A 19,386-nucleotide genomic window follows, 5' to 3' on the forward strand; every position below is an offset into this window, starting at 1 on the left:
GGATATCAACCAAGTCGTATGATTCAACATATACTGGCGTAAGCGCTTAGCAGCCCAAGCCAAAGCACAACATGTTTTCTCAAGCATTGAGTATCGAGACTCACAATCAGTGAACTTCTTGCTTAAGTAGTAAATAGCATATTCTTTCTTTCCTGATTCGTCTTGCTGACGAAGGACACAACCCATTGAGCCTTCAAGAATGGTCAGATACATAATCAATGGCCTTCCTTCCACGGGCGGAGACAGGATCAGAGGTTCGGACAAATACTCTTTAATACTGTCAAAAGCTTTCTGGCAATCCTCGATCCAATCATGGGACTGATCTTTCCGGAGGAGTTTGAATATCGGCGCACATGTGGCAGTCATGTGGGATATGAATCTGGAAATATAATTCAAGCGGCCAAGAAAACCTCGGACTTGCTTCTCAGTTTTGGGCTCAGGCATTTCTTGTATTGCTTTGACCTTTGCAGGATCAACCTCAATACCTCTTTCACTAACAATGAAGCCCAATAACTTGCCAGAACGGACTCCAAATGTACACTTGTTGGGATTCAGACGAAGTTTATACTTTCTCAAACGCTGAAAAAGCTTCAACAGGTGCTCTACATGTTCAACTTCCGTTCTTGACTTGGCGATCATATCATCAACATATACTTCGATTTCCTTGTGCATCATATCATGAAACAAGGTAGTCATAGCTCATTGATACGTGGCTCCGGCGTTCTTCAAACCGAAGGGCATCACTCGATAACAGAATGTTCCCCAAGGTTTGATGAATGTTGTCTTCTCCATATCCTCGGGTACCATCTTAATCTGATTATATCCGGAAAATCCGTCCATAAATGAGAAGACATTGAATTTAGATGTATTATCTACCAACATATCAATATGTGGTAAAGGGAAATCATCTTTCGGACTAGCTTTATTTAAGTCTCTATAGTCCACACACATCCGGACTTTTCCATCTTTCTTAGGCACGGGCACAATATTGGCCACCCATTGAGGATATGTAGAAGTCACCAGAAACCCCGTATCAATTTGCTTCTGAACTTCTTCTTTGATCTTCACTGCCATATCAGGATGAGTTCTTCTGAGCTTCTGCTTCACAGGCACGCACTCAGGTTTTAAAGGTAGAAAATGTTGCACAATATATGTATCTAGACCAGGCATGTCTTCATATGACCAAGCAAAGACATCAACATATTCTCGTAGCAATTCAATCAACCCCTTCTTGACAGATTCTTCCAGGAGTGTCCCAATTTTTACTTCTCGCACACAATCTGCAAACCCCAAGTTGATTGTTTCCAGATTCTCAAGATGCGGATGAATGATCTTCTCTTCATGCTCAAGTAGACGGGTAATCTCGTCAGGAATCTCCTCAACATCATTTTCTTCCGCTTCAAATACAGGGAATTCAAAGTTGGGAGATGGTGTGGGATTATTATGTTCAATGGGTTTGATCAACCTGCATAATGATTTTGGATATGAAAAGCTTTAGAATTCAAACAAGGCAAATCATTATGCAGATGAAAAGATTGATTTTATTCTATATTTTTTGGTTTTATGTGATCACCAATTTTCATGCAAAAGCAAAAAGGAAAAATAATTAGAAAAACAAACATTTAACATGAATTTATTGAATGAAAATATCATTGTATTTATGCGCCAACAATGTCATCACTCTTCCTTTTGGTATGGGAGGAGGGTTTTAAACACAATGAACATTACTTTGACTTATGGATAACTGTTGGAATATCCACAGCGACCCAATTATTGCAGATTCCCCCAGGGATGACGAAGTTGCCAGGATCTTCTTCGTCCTTTTCCAAGATGGCAGCAGCCTCCTCGTCTTGACCGGTGTGGATGAAACCTCCACTCTTGAACAGCCCTTGCATATTAGAAACCCCAGAAGAAAAACCTATGCCAGCCCGAGACTTGTTGTCTTCTAGCTCAATCATCTTCCCTAAACCAGCGGTTGCACCACACTCAATGGCCAACTTTGCATCTTTGTAGGAAGCAAATGAAGGAGTTCTCTTCTCAATAGGTTCAACAATAGATAAAGCTTGAAAAGGAGTTCCAACTTCATCCTCAGCATCTATATACGAGAAGGAAGATAAATGGCTAACCAGGAGAGCCTTTTCTCCCCCTACCACTACCAGCTTCTTATTCTTCACAAATTTCAGTTTCTGGTGTAGGGTGGATGTCACGGCGCCAGCCTCGTGAATCCATGGTCTGCCTAGGAGACATCTATACGATGGGTGGATGTCCATAACCTGGAAGGTAATCTGGAAATCACTTGGTCCGATCTTGATTGGGAGATCAACTTCCCCAATCACAGTTTTGCGAGACCCATCGAAAGCCTTCACAACTACTCCACTCTGCCTCATGGGAGGCCCTTGATATGACAACTTCGAGAGAGTGGTTTTGGGAAATACATTCAATGATGACCCAGTGTCCACCAGCACATTGGACATGGCGTCATCTTTGCAACCCATAGATATATGTAATGCCAAGTTGTGGTCTCTTCCCTCCTCAGGGAGATCAGAATCACAAAAACTCAAGTTGTTACAAGCAGTAATGTTTGCAACAATGCTATCGAATTGTTCTGTCGTGACATCGTGATCCACATATGTCACATCCAACACCTTCTGCAGAGCTTCTCGGTGTGGTTCTGAATTCAAAAGCAATGATAACACAGATATCTTGGATGGCGTTTGTAGAAGCTGGTCTACAACATTGTACTCGCTTCTCTTGATGAGCCTTAGCATCTCATCGCAGTCTTCTTTCATATTGCCGCTTGGGCCAACAGAAGCAGGAGTTCTCAATGTAGAGGAGGGCTTAACAACAAGTGCCGGATTCGGAGAGCTCACAGCATTCCCAATCAGGCGTTCAACAGAATCAGTACTAGCTTGGGGCTTTGGCGGTGCTGAAAATACACGACCGCTGCGGGTCAGACCGCTAACATCAGCAATGTTAACAACAGATGAAGAAGGCAAGGACACCTCTTTCCCATTTTCCACTGCTACAACATTGTAGTGATAAGGAACCGCCTTTTCAGAAGAGTATGGTACTGGTCCGGCTGGCTTGAAGGTTAATGCGGGAGAAACCTTCTGCTTGCTACCATCATACTTGATGATAACAGGCTCGGGGATCCGGAATACTGGAGAAATTACGTTGACCTCATCAGCATCTTCGTCAACATTTCTATTTTGAAGGATCTCAATAACTCCTTCATCCAGCATTTCTTGAACATCTTTGCGCACCTGGCGACAACCTCTTTGGTTAACAGAATAGACTCGACATCTATCGTGGTCATGCTCATAATGACTATAATCACATAGCAAACGATGCATCTCGACCAGAGATTGTCGAATATGACTGACGTATTTGACTTTGTACTTTCCAGGGCAACCCACCATGTTCACAGATTTCATATGTTCGGGCAATGGGTTCTTCTTCACGTTAGGACTTACATCCTCGAAACACAGAATGCCACACCTCATAAGGTCTTGGACTTTGGTCTTCAAAGGGTAGCAATTCTCCACGTCGTGGCCGGGAGCACCAGAATGGTAAACACAGTGTAATTCGGGCTTATACCACCACTGGGGGGTTAGTAGGTATAGCCGGTGGGTCTCGCGGAGTAATCAACTTCCTCTCTATCAAAGAGGGATATAACTCTGCATACGTCATCGGAATAGGATCGAAGGTGAACCTTTTCCTCTCGTAACTCGTGCTGGTTTGATTACTGTTTTGAGGCTGGTAGGCCTGCTGTTGCGGACGATGTTGTTGTTGTTGATATTGCGGATGTGGTTGCTGATTATTGTTATGTTGCTGGTACTGTTGATTCTCTCTGAAGACAGGTGCTATGTGATCCACCTGGTGTTGGTTACCGGCGGGACGCACGGTCTTCCTCCTCACAGAGGGTCTTCTTGGTTTCATATGGGAGGTCACAGCATATGCCTCTCCATCTTTCTTCTTCGCAAACGCCCCATAACATTTGGCAGAAGAGCCTTCTTCTCTTGTCAGACGCCCTTCTCTAACCCCTTCTTCTAGATGCATCCTCATATTCACCATATCGGTGAAGTCAGAAGGAGCGCTAGCGATCATCCTCTCATAATAAAAAGAACTTAAGGTCTTCAAAAAGATCTTAGTCATCTCTTTCTCTTCTAGCGGAGGCACGATCTGTGCTGCTATCTCTCGCCACCTCTAGGCGTATTCTTTGAATGTTTCTTTGTCCTTCTAGGACATAGCCCCCAATTGATCCCTATCGGGAGCCATATCCATATTGTACTTGTATTGCTTAACGAAGGCCTCGCCAAGATCGTTGAAGGATCGGATGTTCGCACTGTCTAAGCCCATGTACCAACGCAGAGCAGCACCGGACAAACTGTCCTGAAAGTAGTAGATGAGTAATTGGTCATTGTCGGTTTGAGTTGACATTTTCCTGGCATACATGACCAGGTGGCTGAGAGGACAAGTATTTCCCTTGTATTTTTCAAAGTCAGGGACCTTGAATTTCACAAGGATCTTCATATTAGGAACCAAACAGAGTTCAGCAGCAGACTTGCCGAAAAGATCCTTTCCTCTGAGAGTTTTCAATTCCTTGCGAAGCTCAAGAAATTGATCGTTCATAGCGTCCATCTTCTCATAGACATCTGGGCCCTCAGACGGCTCAGAATGATAGATGGTGTCATCTACTCTGGGCAGAGTATGCACGACAGGAGGAGGAACAACAAGGACCGGGCTAGATGCCGGTATAGAAGCAAAGGTGGGAGCAGGACCCTCGGGAATGAAATTGGGAGGCATCCCCCACGGGAAACAGGTTGGCATGGCCGTTGGAGCAAAGTGTGCACTGACTGCAGGCACAGTCGAGGTGACAATCTCAGAGAATACTGTCCTCTGGGGAGGAGTTGAAGGTGTCGGAGAAGCCTGGCTCTGGGCAGCCATGAATGACTCCATCAAGGCACTTAATCTGGCCACTTCCTCTTTCAGCTCGCGGTTCTCTTGTTCTAGATGATCCATTAGTCTCGAAATATTGGCTCTGGTGTAGTACCGGTGAGTCAGCTTGCCTTCAAAATAAATGAAGAACACAGAGTTAGACCACAGGACAAGAAGCCGGGAACAAAACCTGCTTATGCATATGATGCATGCAATGCTTGTGCACATGATTTGTTTTTTTATTTCAAAGGAACTTTAGGGTTCTATTTGCAAATTTTGGAAATATTAAACATTTATCACATATGGAAATATCTCATCAAGTAATATCTGGAAACACTTTTACACTAAGAAGTACAGTTTTGGTAACCAAATATAATACAAGAGAGAAGGTAAATAAACATCTTATGGATCCCTAGAAGCAATCATCTAAAGCTCGGGATACAGGAAGATAAGATGCACGAAGTCTCTTCACCTCCCTTTCGTAGGCTGCCTCCATATCTGCCTTCTCCTTGGCGAGTCGGTCGTACTTCCTCTTCCAAAACCTGGAAGACTGAGGAAGTAGAGAAGTCCATGTATCATCAGGATCATCAATAACTTGATGTTCAAGAAACTCTATCAAAGCATCCTTTTCCTTGATTTGCTGAAGCAACTCTTCTCTTTCACGGATCCAAGCACGTGATCGGTCTTCGTCTCTCAACTCCTCTACTCCTTGATTAGGGAGGGTTGAAGGCCCAGCCATAATCATAGGTGTAGGTCTCGGATATTCGTAAGGCATGAGATACTCAGATGCTCTCTTCCTAACCCAAGCAGTGTAAGGCTCCATAGCAACACAATTCTTAGGACCCAACTCTTTCCTTCCTTTCCTATGAATCTTGCGCTAAACGTGGACCATTCTACCCTTCAACTTTTGAGGATCTTTACCCTCCTGAAAGAACACACCCTCTAACAGAATGTTATTGGGTTTATCCTTTAGGGGGAACCCAAGCTGACGACGTGCCAAAACAGGGTTGTAGTTAATCCCACCACATGTACCAAGAAGAGGTACATTGGAGAATTCACCACAAGAGTCGATAATCTGCACACCATCATACACACGGTTGTACCAAGAGATATCATCATTAGTGAGAGACATGAGTCTCGTGGACCACCATAGACATCCCTTGTTCTCCTTGAAGGCGACCGTCTGTGGTAAGTGAGAAATAAACCACTTATACAACAGAGGCAAACAGCACACAATGGCATCACCACCCTTTGCATTCCTCATATGCAAAGAAAAATAAGTGTCACCCAACAGAGTCGGAATGGGATTAAGAGTAGAGAAGATCCTAATAGCGTTCATATCCACAAACTTATCGATGTTGGGGAATAACACTAACCCATAGATAAGAAGTACAAATATGGCCTCAAAGGCGTCCTCACTCATGGCCTTCCCATACATAGTAGCTTGAGAAATGAGGAACTCAGAAGGGAGACCTTGAATTCCATATTTGGTAGTCATATGAGCACCAACCAGAGATTCATCTATATGCAACATGTCAGCTATCTCTTGAGAAGTAGGAATACTTTCTAAGCCACTGAACGGCAACTGGTCTAGAATAGGTATACCCACAAGGTAAGCATACTCCTCAAGTGTAGGCAAGAGCTGAAAATCCAGAAACGTGAAGCAACGGTACAAGGGATCATAAAACTGCACCAATACACTCATCAATCCTTCGTCCACCTGAGTAGTCAGAAGAGGAAGAAGCTTCCCAAAACGAGCCTTGAAACCCAAGGGATCTAGTACATAGGATGTCAGATTCCTTAACTCTTTCAAATCTGGTTGTCTGAAACTGTACTTCTTTGTATTCCTTCTTTGTCTTTCCATGTCTGAAAATTTGCAAATAAACCCCTTAAGTTTCTTGAAAATTTTCTTCATTATTTTGATGATATGGATGAAAATGGGGGCATGAATGCATGAATGCAACAATCACGCTCAACAAACAAAGGTCATGGGACGGATCATGTCATCCTTAATATCAATCATCCATTTTGGTGGATTATGGTTTACACCTTATCAACACCCAAGTTCCATTGATATTAAGGATACATGAACGGATCAACCACGAATCAAGGGTTTATTGCGAGTCACGAGCATGGAGTCTCGGTTAAGAACCACCCAAAGGGAGTGTACTAAGGTTTATCCTGCCAAACATGTTCTACAAGAGGTTCCCATAGTCATCATCCCATATTTCGGATATTATCGGAGAAACGACTACTCGTATTCCAAAAATATTCTCAAGAGAGACTCTTATGAGTGTAGTATCGCGTAACAATCGTATCAAATCTTACACTTGAACAACTTTCGCACTACATCCTAAGAATAGGCCAAGATAGGCTTGGTAAACTAAGGTCCTTGGCTTCTAAGGTCTATATTGGAAAGAGTAATGTCTAACCACAACTACTTGTGTGACATTATTGATCCCAACATGACCTCCACCAAGTGAATGGACTTGCAAGTCAACTTGCTAAGGAATAACTCCACACAAGTCAACAAGACTATGCCATTCTCCTATCCTAAGTGCACTCGAGTTCGGGTATAGAACTCATCTCACAAAGATCACCAAGCATACAAGGAATTAATATTCAAGCAATTCAATCATTACATACAATACAGTAATCCCAAATTGCACGAAAATATGTCACAAAACAATACAATACAATACAACAAGTATGAAAAGTAGGCAAAACCCACTAGGCAAATAATAGACATCCCCAGCAGAGTCGCCACTTTTCTGTAGCGGGGTATTCGTTACCATTAGAGATATTGACTAAATCAAAGGTAAATCATACAAGTCGAGTCACCACCGCACTTCTCTTTATCCAAAGGAATGGTTAGAAAGCGAACAAAAACCTAAAAGTTTTAACAAAAACTAGTAAAAGAGAAATAGAGATCTGGGTAAGGGGGTTGGTTATGTAATGGGAAGGTGTTAGGCACCCAAAACATCCTAGGTACTCCTAGGGAGCCCTTTTCACATTTGTTGTAAGGTTGTTGTTTTGTGAAAGTTTGTTTGTGCAAACATGATTGAAGAGATGAGAAAAGAATATACAAGTTTATTTACATTTTTGTGTTTGAATGGATGAACCCATTGCCTATGTACCATCTTAAAAAAGATTAGGATCAAAACCTCGTAGTTCGGGGTAAAAATCTCAAAATGAGTTGGTGAATTGATTTGGTCCAAAAGCCTTAAGGTCTTTTGTTATCCAAGGGAGAAAACTCAGCATAAAACCACAAATCCACCATGTGAGGATAGCTTCAACATGCTAGTGAGGGGTTAACCCTATAATAAGCATGGAAGACTCATTGTCCACCACTAAGGATATAGGTGAGTATTACATCTACCTCAAGGATAACTCAAACCTAATAGCTAAATATTATGAAAAAATTTGATTAAGGAAGTGGCCATTGAAACCACAAAAGTATTTGAATGAGTGGTATTTACCAATGAAAAGTATGTACAAAATCTGGTCAAAGTTGATTTAACAATTCAATTCAAAATAAGTGTTATGAAAAGAAAGTTTGAAAATCAAAAGCATAAGGCTTAGGTTTCTAATGTTTGAAAAGAAGTGTTAAATGTTTGCACAAAAAGTTTTGACTTGGGTTAGAGTGGGGGGAAGAAGAAGAATGGCTAAGTCCTAAATAAAGCAAAAAGGTGAGGGAAAAGAGAACAAGACCACAAATGGAGTTCCTCTCTTGAGATCATATTGATGATCCAAGTAGCTTCCATCCTTTGGAATGAGCAATCACACAAAGCATAAACTCAAGCAATCATCAATCAAAGTGAATTCTTGGAAAGACTCCTCAATGCATCTTGGATCTCTCTCTCTTAGAAGCTCATGGTAATGGTTCCCCAAATAAGTTCAAGTTAGAACTCCTAGCACAAGAAAACACACATCAAAAGGTTCTATAATACAATCATAGAATGGACAAGAGGGAGATTAGAATATGGTCCTTTGAATGTTCATCTTCAAGCTTAAGCATTCGAAAGGCTCAATGCCTAGTTGCTCTTTGACATTTAAGCACTCTAAAGGCATGAGGCCTAGTTTCTCTTCAAACTCCATTTTCTAGGGTAACATCCTAAAATCTAAGTCCATTTTGTCCAATTCTTTGCATTTGGTGCACAACAAACAGACAAAACACAAGCACAATAGCATATACACATTTATGTGCTCAAGTGAGCAAAAGGCAAATGGCATTAACATAAACATGTGCTCAAATGAGCAAAGGAAAAAGCAAATGAATAATATGTGCAAGAATAGTAAATTACATAAAAGTAAAGAGCAAAAAGTAAATGTTAATTGTTAATGATTAGTGTTAGTAGTTAGTGTGCCATAAGGAAAATTTAGCGCTATGTTAAGCAATCGTAATTGGACTTATGTAGAAGTCACAACTATTTGAGGCCGGTCAATAATAATGTAGGCAACAACACAAGTTAGAAGTCTTGATTAGTGAACCAAGTTCCAACAACTTGCCATGCCAAAAAAGAAAAAGAGAATTGATCTTGTATTGGATTAAGCCTTTTGCATGATTTAGAAAACAACCTATCCTTAATGCAAAGCCATTCACTTGATCAATTGATCAAGATGAATTAGATTTGAATCAAGGAAGATTAAGTCTCCCTAATCAATGTCAACTTATCAACCTTCAACTCATTGATCAAAAAGAAAAAAGAAGAAGAAGAAGGAGATGAAGAATGTATAAGGAAATGGAAAGATCAAAATGCATCAGGTGAAATAAGATGTACCAATCCATATGTATTGACCAAATGACATTAAAAGTCAAAGTCAAACAATGAGAAATCAGAAGTGAGGTGAAGATTGGAGATCAAACAATAGGCATAATATTTTTGGTATTTTCAATATTAAAATAAACATGAATTAAAAATAAAAGAAAGGTCAAACTTCAAAATCACTTCAAATCAACCTTGAAAGGTCCAAGTGATTTATCCCAAGTTCAACAAGGCCAAACTAAGTTTGACAAAAAATTCCAGCATTTTTAAAAGTCAGAAACTATTTTTAATCAATTAAAAATGAATAAAAATAACCTAATTGAACTAAAATCTCAAATAAATCTCAAATCAATTATAAATTTGATGAGAATATTTTTCATAGATTCATCATCATCCAATATAGGTTAGGAAAATATTTTTGTATTTTTTGAATGTCAAAAACTATTTAAAATAAATTAAAAATAACCAGAAAAGAGAAAATTCACAAAAAATATCAAATGACAAAATAAAAAATAGTAAAAATCAAAATTAGAAACTAGAATTTATTTGGACAAGAATGCAATTGGTCCCATATTTTTTGGATTAAAAATGAAGAAGATATTGATTTTTGAAAATAATGGAAATAAAAGAAATTAAATCAGAAAATTGGAAATTCAAAAAAACCAGGAGCGTTAGATCTGAGCTCATTAATTGAGTTGGCAGATCATACGCTCCAGAAGCGCGCTTCCACCATAGGTCCAAGTCCACGCGTAACACAATGAATAAATAAAAGTCATAACAAGCGAGGGCTAGGATTAGATCTGGGAAACTCAATCCAACGATCCAGATTCAAACTGGCAATGGGACGGCCACCGGAGCCACCTTATTCTCTGGTGAGCTTGTGTTTTCCAGCCAAAATTGTAGGCAACCAAAACTTAACCAAAATATACGATCCATACATCATTGGAAAGCTGGGATGATGTACATCATCCCTGTATCACTCAATTCCACTCTAGATCTGTATATTGAGAGAAACCAGAGATGGAAATTTTGTGATGTTCATGAGAACTTGATGGATTTCAAAAATTAAATGCACAGTAATGATGCCTCCATTGAGAGGACTTCAGCCAACACAAAATCCAAGCAAATAGGTCAATAGATGATGAGTTTCGAAGAAAAAACCAGTTGAAGAACAACCTTGGATTCTGGAGATTTGAGCTTGGTTCCTTGCTTCCTTTTCCAAAACAGAAGATCAATGAACTAAAGGATGAAGGTTTAGAAGCTTTAGATCCAAAGATTCAACCAGATGTGGTTGAATTTTAGATCTAAAAAATTTGAAGAAAAGTGAAATAGCTTCTTTGGTGAGAGGTTGGGTTTTGATTTCTGCAGCAATTCAGGTTGATTCCAGGATGAATTTTGAATGGAATAGAGCTTCTATTTATAGAGGAAATGGCAAGGAGAGGGTGATTCAATCTGTGTGCATGAAGTTGGACAATCCTTGCATGGGCTTGCATGATCATGCACAAGGCCCAAAACCAAAGCCAAATGCAATCTGAAATCATACCAAAGTGAAATGGACGTGTAATCTGAATGGTAATTGCTTGTGCATGGAATTTTGAGGTGTTATGCATAATTGACCCAAAAGCTTCTCCTCTTTGAAAATACCATTTGCCAAATTCAAACATGAGCATGTGAGTAATGGTTGGAAAGGTTTTGATGTAATTAACAATTGTTATGTTAAGCAAAAATCCATTTGAAGTGTGGAAATTGGTGAAATTGGAGTTTAAAGTGCAAGGTGCAAAACATGAAAAGGCAAAGTTTCTAAATTTGGCCAATGTTCAAGCCCTTCTGTTTTGATGATGCAATCCCCAAATGAAACAACCTCAAACATAAAAGTTATATATCTTTTCAAGACAATAAAAATGGACTTAAATTTTGCATCAATTGGATTTTTGGTGAAAGCGTTATGGGCACTTGAAGTTGGACTTTTTTGCCTTTCAATGCATTTGGTCCAAAAGGACCTATAGTTTCTTGCATTATCACATGTATTTCCTTTGAGATTTTTAAATTTTATTAAACATAATATTTGAAGTATACATCTTAAGCTTTTCAATGCATTTGATCCCACCTCAAAACCATAAAAAATGAATGAGTTGTGTCCTTGTGAAGTTGACCCAAAATTAGGGTTTCAGTCAAAATGACCTATAATGTCTTGGAATGGATGATGACCTTCCAAGCTTCAAATCAATTTTTGATGAACATGAAAGTTGTTCATATTGTCCTTAAGAACATATTTGCTTCTTGAATCATCTCCATTTGACCAACACATAAAACGTTAGGTCTCAGTGCATTTCAAAATAGTTAGATGAATTGACTGATCAACTTCTCAAATCTACAACTCATACCTTGATGAATTGATGATTGAGGATACTCAAATAAGTTCAAATATGCATGAAATGATGAATTAAAGAACTTCCCTTGATTGTATTTGATCATGGGTTGAGGTTGCTTCATGAGCAAGGCATTGTGGTGCACAGATGAATTAGGGTTTCTTTAGGGGACAAACCTCAAACCCTTTGACTTGCTTTGATCAAAATGATGAATTGAGATATTAGGGAGGCATATTTGATGGAGGAGAGCTTTAGGAACCATTACCATGCTTGCTATCATCTTCATTTGGCCATACCTCTGTACCAATGATCTCCTTGAAGCTCTTGACCTTGTGATTGCTCAAGCTACAAACAAAAGAGGTTAGTGACATATTTTTGTGCTTTTGGTTAGTAAACAACATAAGAAAAGCAATGATATACAAATCAAGCATGCTTGGTGATCTCAAACCACTCACAAGAAGTCCCACCCAAAGGCAAAGGGAACCAGGATGCTTATGATCCTTGAGGCAATGCAAAATGCAATGTTATGATGCCATGAGGGATCTTAGGGACAAAATTGGGGTCTTACAGACATTGGATCATCGCTGAATGTGTTGCCAAAGTCCACTCTTGCTAAATTGTCATATCAGGGGCCTCCCATGAGACAGAGTGGAGTAGTGGTTAAAGCTTTTGATGGGTCCCGCAAAACTATGATTGGAGAGGTTGAGCTCCCAGTCAAGATTGGACCAAGTGATTTCCAGATCACCTTCCAGGTCATGGATATTCACCCATCACATAGCTGTTTGTTGGGAAGACCATGGATTCACGAGGCAGGCGCCGTGACATCCACCCTACACCAGAAATTGAAGTTTGTCAAAAACAAGAAGCTGGTGGTGGTAGGGGGAGAAAAGGCTCTCCTGGTTAGCCATTTGTCTTCCTTTTCTTACATAGACGTTGAGGATGAAGTTGGAACTCCGTTCCAAGCTTTATCTATTATTGAGCCTGTTAAGAAAGGAACTTCTTCATTTGTGTCCGACAAAGATGCTAAGTTGGCCATTGAGCATGGTACAACTACTGGATTGGGGCAAATGATCAAGCTGGAAGACAACAAATCCCGGGCTGGCATAGAGTATTCTTCTGGCGTTTTCAACAAGAAAGGGTTGTTCAAGAGTGGTGGATTCATCCACACTGTTCAAGATGAGGAAGTTGTTGTTATTGTGGAAGAGGATGCAGAGGAAGATTCTGGAAACTTTGTCATCCCTGGAGGGGTCTGCAATAATTGGGTCGTTGTTGATATCCCAACAGTTATCCATAAGTCAAAGTAATGTTCATTGTGTTTAAAAAACCTTCTCCCATGCCAAAAGGAGGAGTGATGACATTGATGGCTCATAAATACAATGATATTTTCATTCAATAAATTCATGTTAAATGTTTATTTTTCCAATTATTTTCACTTTTTTCTTTTTGCATGAAATTGGTGATCACATAAAACCCTTAAAATAGAATAAAATCAATTTTTTCATCTTCATAATGATTTGCCTTGTTTGAATTCTAAAACCTCTTTATATCCAAAATCATTATGCAGGTTGATCAAACCCATTGAACATAATGATCCGACACCATCTCCCAACTTTGAGTTCCCTGTATTTGAGGCAGAAGAAGATGATGTTGAAGAGATTCCTGACGAGATTACCCGTCTGCTTGAGCACGAAGAGAAGATCATTCAGCAGCATCTTGAGAATCTAGAAACAGTCAACTTGGGGTCTAAGGATTGTGTTCGCAAAGTGAAGATTGGGGCACTCCTAGAAGAGTCTGTGAAGAAGGGGTTGATTGAGTTGCTACGAGAATATGTCGATGTCTTTGCCTGGTCATATGAAGACATGCCTGGTCTAGATACTGATATCGTGCAACATTTCCTGCCTTTGAAGCCTGAGTGGGCGCCTGTGAAGCAGAAGCTCAGGAGAACTCATCCTGATATGGCGGTGAAGATCAAAGAAGAAGTTCAGAAGCAAATCGATGCGGGGTTTCTGGTGACTTCTACATATCCTCAATGGGTGGCCAATATTGTGCATGTGCCTAAGAAGGATGGAAAAGTCCAGATGTGTGTGGATTATAGAGACTTGAGTAAAGCTAGTCCAAAAGATGATTTTCCTCTACCACATATTGATATGTTGGTAGATAATACAGCAAAATTCAATGTCTTCTCGTTTATGGACGAATTTTCCGGATATAATCAGATCAAGATGGCACCCGAGGATATGGAGAAGACAACATTCATCACACCTTAGGGAACATTCTGTTATTGAGTGATGCCCTTCGGTCTGAAGAACGCCGGAGCCACGTATCAATGAGCTATGACTACCTTGTTTCACGATAAGATGCACAAAGAGGTCGAGGTATATGTTGATGATATGATTGCAAAGTCAAGAACGGAAGTTGAGCATGTAGAACACTTGTTGAAGCTTTTTCAGCATTTGAGGAAGTATAAACTTCGTCTGAATCCTAACAAGTGCACTTTTGGGGTCTGTTCTGGTCAGTTATTGGGCTTTATTGTCAGCGAGAGAGGTATTGAGGTTGATCCCGCCAAGGTCAAAGCAATACAAGAGATGCATGCGCCCAAAACTGAGAAGCAAGTCCGAGGTTTTCTTGGCCGCTTGAATTATATCTCCAGATTTATATCCCACATGACTGCCACATGTGCACCGATATTCAAGCTCCTCCGGAAAGATCAGTCTCATGATTGGACTGAGGATTTCTAAAAGGCCTTTGGCAGTATTAAAGAGTATATGTCCGAGCCGCCGATTCTATCTCCGCTTGTGGAAGGGAGACCATTGATTATGTATCTGACTGTTCTTGAAGACTCTATGGATTGTGTCCTTGGTCAGCAAGACGAAACATGGAAGAAAGAATATGCTATCTACTACCTGAGTAAGAAGTTCACTGATTGTGAGTCTCGATACTCGATGCTTGAGAAGACATATTGTGCTTTGGCTTGGGCTGCTAAGCGTTTACGCCAGTATATGTTGAATCATATGACTTGATTGATATCCAAAATGGATTCAATCAAGTATATCTTTGAGAAACCTGCTCTAACTGGGAGGATTGCCCGTTGGCAGATGTTGTTGTGTGAGTATGATATTGAGTATCGAGCTCAGAAGGATATAAAAGGTAGTATCTTGGCTGACCACTTGGCACATCAACCAATTGAAGATTATCAGTCAGTACAATATGACTTCCCCGATGAGGAGATTTTGTATTTGAAAATGAAAGATTGCGATGAGCCTACGCTCCATGAAGGGCCAGAGCCTGGTTCCCAATGGAGCATGGTGTTTGATGGCGCTGTAAATCAATATGGAAATGGTATTGGGGCAGTGATTATTACTCCTCAGGGCACACATTTTCCTTTTACAGCAAGGCTAACTTTCAAATGCACGAATAATATGGCTGAGTATGAGGCCTGTATTATGGGATTGGAAGAGTGTATTGATCTTAGGATCAAGCATCTTGATGTTTATGGTGATTCGGCCCTTGTTGTTAACCAGATTAAGGGTGAATGGGAAACGAATCAGCCTGGACTCATCCCATATAGAGATTATGCGAGGAGGATTTCAACATTCTTTACTGAGGTTGATTTCCATCATATTCCTCGAGATGAGAATCGGATGGCAGATGCACTTGCTACGCTCGCTTCAATGATTGTGGTTAGACTCTGGAATGAAGTTCCCAATATCACTGTGATGCGCTTGGACAGACCAGCTCATGTATTTGCAGTAGAGGAGGTGCAAGATGATAAGCCATGGTATTATGATATCAAGTGTTTTCTTCAGAAACAGATTTACCCGCCTGGGGCATCTGTGAAGGATAGAAAGACTTTGAGGAGATTATCAGGCAGTTTCTACCTCAATGGTGATATGCTTTACAAGAGGAATTTTGACATGGGTCTGCTCAGATGCGTGGATAGACACGAAGCAGACTTGTTAATGACTGAGGTCCATGAGGGTTCCTTTGGTACTCATTCCAATGGACATGCTATGGCTAGAAAGATGTTGAGAGCAGGCTACTATTGGCTGACAATGGAGTCTGACTGCTGCAAGCATGTGAAGAAATGCCATAAGTGTCAGATTTATGCGGATAAGATTCATATTGCCCTGACACTTCTAAATGTGATTTCATCGCCATGGCCTTTCTCCATGTGGGGAATTGACATGATCGGCATGATAGAGTCGAAAGCATCCAACGGTCACAGGTTTATTCTCGTAGCAATTGATTACTTCACCAAGTGGGTTGAAGCGGCATCATATGCAAACGTGACCAGGCAGGTGGTTGTGAAGTTTGTCAAGAATCAACTCATATGCCGTTATGGTGTGCCAGATAAGATCATTACTGATAATGGATCTAACTTGAATAACAATATGATGAAAGAGCTGTGTAGTGAGTTCAAGATTGCACATCATAATTCTTCTCCTTACAGACCCAAGATGAATGGGGATGTTGAAGCTGCTAATAAGAATATCAAGAAGATTGTCCAGAAGATGGTTGTTACGTATAAAGATTGGCATGAAATGCTGCCATTTGCTTTGCATGGATATCGTACATCTGTCTGCACTTCAACAAGGGCAACCGCTTTCTCTCTTGGTTACGACATGGAGGTTGTGCTCCCAGTTGAGGTGGAGATCCCATCAATGAGAGTCTTGATGGAAGCCAAGTTGACTGATGCTGAATGGGTTCAGAGTCCTTATGACCAGCTGAATTTGATAGAAGAAAAAAGATTGACTGCCATGTGCCATGGTCAGTTATATCAGCAAAGGATGAAGAAAGCTTTTGATAAGAAGGTCAAGCCTCGTGTATTTCGAGAAGGTGACCTCGTGGTCAAGAAAGTTTTGTCTTTCGCACCCGACTCCAGGGGCAAGTGGACTCCAAACTATGAAGGTCCATATGTTGTTAAGAGAGCCTTTTCAGGCGGTGATTTGATGCTTATAACTATGGATGGGGAGGATTTCACTCGTCCTGTGAATTCAGATGCAGTCAAGAAATACTTCGCCTAAAAAAAATAGAATAGCTCGCTAAGTTGAAAACCCGAAAGGGCGGCTTAGGAAAAAATGAGCGTCTCGGCGGATTGAAAACCCGAAAGGGCGATCCAGGCAAAAGTTAGAGACCTAAAAAATAAAATATGTATCCCTCTAGATTGAGTACCTCACCCTAGGGAAATCTAGGCAAAAATTAGGGATTTGGCAAGTAATTGCATCCTGACAAGACTTTGTTCTACAAGCTGTCATCTGTCAAAGATTCTCGCTCAGTCATCGTCAACTGAAGCTTCAAATACATTGGATTTAGAGTTGGTGGAGAAATGGTCATTATGTTCAATGTAGACCTTTTCCAATATATATCACCAATTTCAAATTTGTAAAGATTCATGGAGCCTTGCCATTTGCAGACTACCATCCCATCAAATAAATTTGAGCCTTTATCCAATCCTTTGCACTCTTATTTGTTTCTATTCAACAAATGTTTTGCATGTTTTTAATTGAGAAATATCATTTTTTTAAATAAATAAAATTTTCATAAATTGTTTTTAAACAAAGTGAACATTCACAATGACAAAAGGATACTTGGGATGTCTTTAGTGCTCTCCCAAAGATGGCATGATTCCCAAAAGGGTAAGATATTTATTCATATTCCCAGCATACTTGTATCCTCTTCATTTGCCTTTCAGGTTGTTTCCTCCGTTGGCACAGAAGAAAGTAGTACCTCCCACCAAATTCCCAGGGAGTTTGGGAGTTCTGGGTGTGATCTCAATCTTCTAGATCCCCAGTAGGTCTGGATCTAGCATTTTGTGTTATCAATTATATGGTTGTCATCCCTTGCGTGGATTGACCTAAAATCCCTTATAGATTGATAAATTAAATATGCTAATCTTCCCGAAGGAGTTGGTTTTTCCTCACTTCAAAGTAAGAAATTCCCCTCAGAGTGAGCCAGGAATCCCCAGTATAAGCGGAGCCATCATAGTTTAATTTGTAGCTTTTCCCTTTGTGGAATTGTCTACTTTTGATCTCCAGCAAGTTTGCTCCTCGACCATCCTCAGCAGGGTTGATCCCACTCTTACTCCCCAGTATGGTCATCATCAGGGTATCTCCAGCAGTTGCCTACGGGTAATCCCTGATTTGGTCATTAGCAGTACTTCCCTAATGGAATCGCCTGATCAGAGCCCGTTTGTCGTTTCCTCCCGAGCAGAGTGATTGAAGAAGGTGTTTATCTTTCCTTCCCCAGCGGAGTAGTGTCCCTTCCTCCTCGGCAGATATGATTTCTTCAACAGTACAAGGAGATGTGTTGGTTTTGGAACCTTCTGATTGGTGGTTGTTCTCCACAGAGTTTCATCTCCCCTCTTCGATAATTTCCCCAGTAGAGTTGCATCTACGACGGATTTTATCTGTGCTTGGCTTCCCCAGCCGAGACTTTGCTTGATTTCAATTTGGCGTTGGAATCTCTAAGGAAGATGTGTTGATCCCTTCCCTAGCTGAGCAATTTTTTTTCTTTCTCCCCATAGCAGAATTGTTTCTCCAGCATTCAGAGGAGAGCGCCTGATTGATGTGTTTCTGTTTGGTAGACGTTCCCCACAGATTTTCATATTACTCCTCGATAAGTTCCCCAGTAGATGTATTCTCTAGCTGATCTTATCTTTATCTCTGCATACTGTTGGAAGATCCCCAGCTTTGGTGACTGTGCTTCCCTTGGTCGTCCCCAATAGTTTTCTCTGACTCCCGATGATCCTCTGCTTGTTCCCCTAGCAATAGTCTTGTTCCCCTGCAGAGATTGGTGTCCTTTTCCCCCATCATATTGGATGTTCTCTAGTAGGCTTGGCTTTCTCTCTTGAGATGTAGTACTGGATGTTTGTCCATTGATTCTTGGACCTGTTTGTGTTAGATATGTCTGTTTGTCAGCATTCATCATACATAAACCACGCATATATATGCATAATCTCAACATTACAATATTCATGTTGCATCTTTTGACATATATCTTTGTTTGTTGTCTCCTGCTATTCGGTGATACATATTTCCCCAAGCAGATATTTGTGTCTGACCTCCCAATGTAGAGTCAGCCTCATAGGCAGAAAGTGTCTATCCTTTCTTCCATATTCCCCATTGAGCTATATCCTCATGGATGACCGTTATTTCAGTTTCCTCCCAACACGTATATTGGGATGGAGTTCTCCCCAGAGTTATATCCTCATTGGGTTGAGTCTTGTTTCATTGTATCTTTTTAGTTTGTTTCTAGACTGACTGCTTTTGTTGCTTCCCCGTTTTAGATGAATGATTGCTCAGTGACCAGTAATT

This window comes from Lathyrus oleraceus, chromosome 5 (assembly GCF_024323335.1).
Source record: "Lathyrus oleraceus cultivar Zhongwan6 chromosome 5, CAAS_Psat_ZW6_1.0, whole genome shotgun sequence".
In the NCBI taxonomy this organism is placed as follows: Eukaryota; Viridiplantae; Streptophyta; class Magnoliopsida; order Fabales; family Fabaceae; genus Lathyrus; species Lathyrus oleraceus.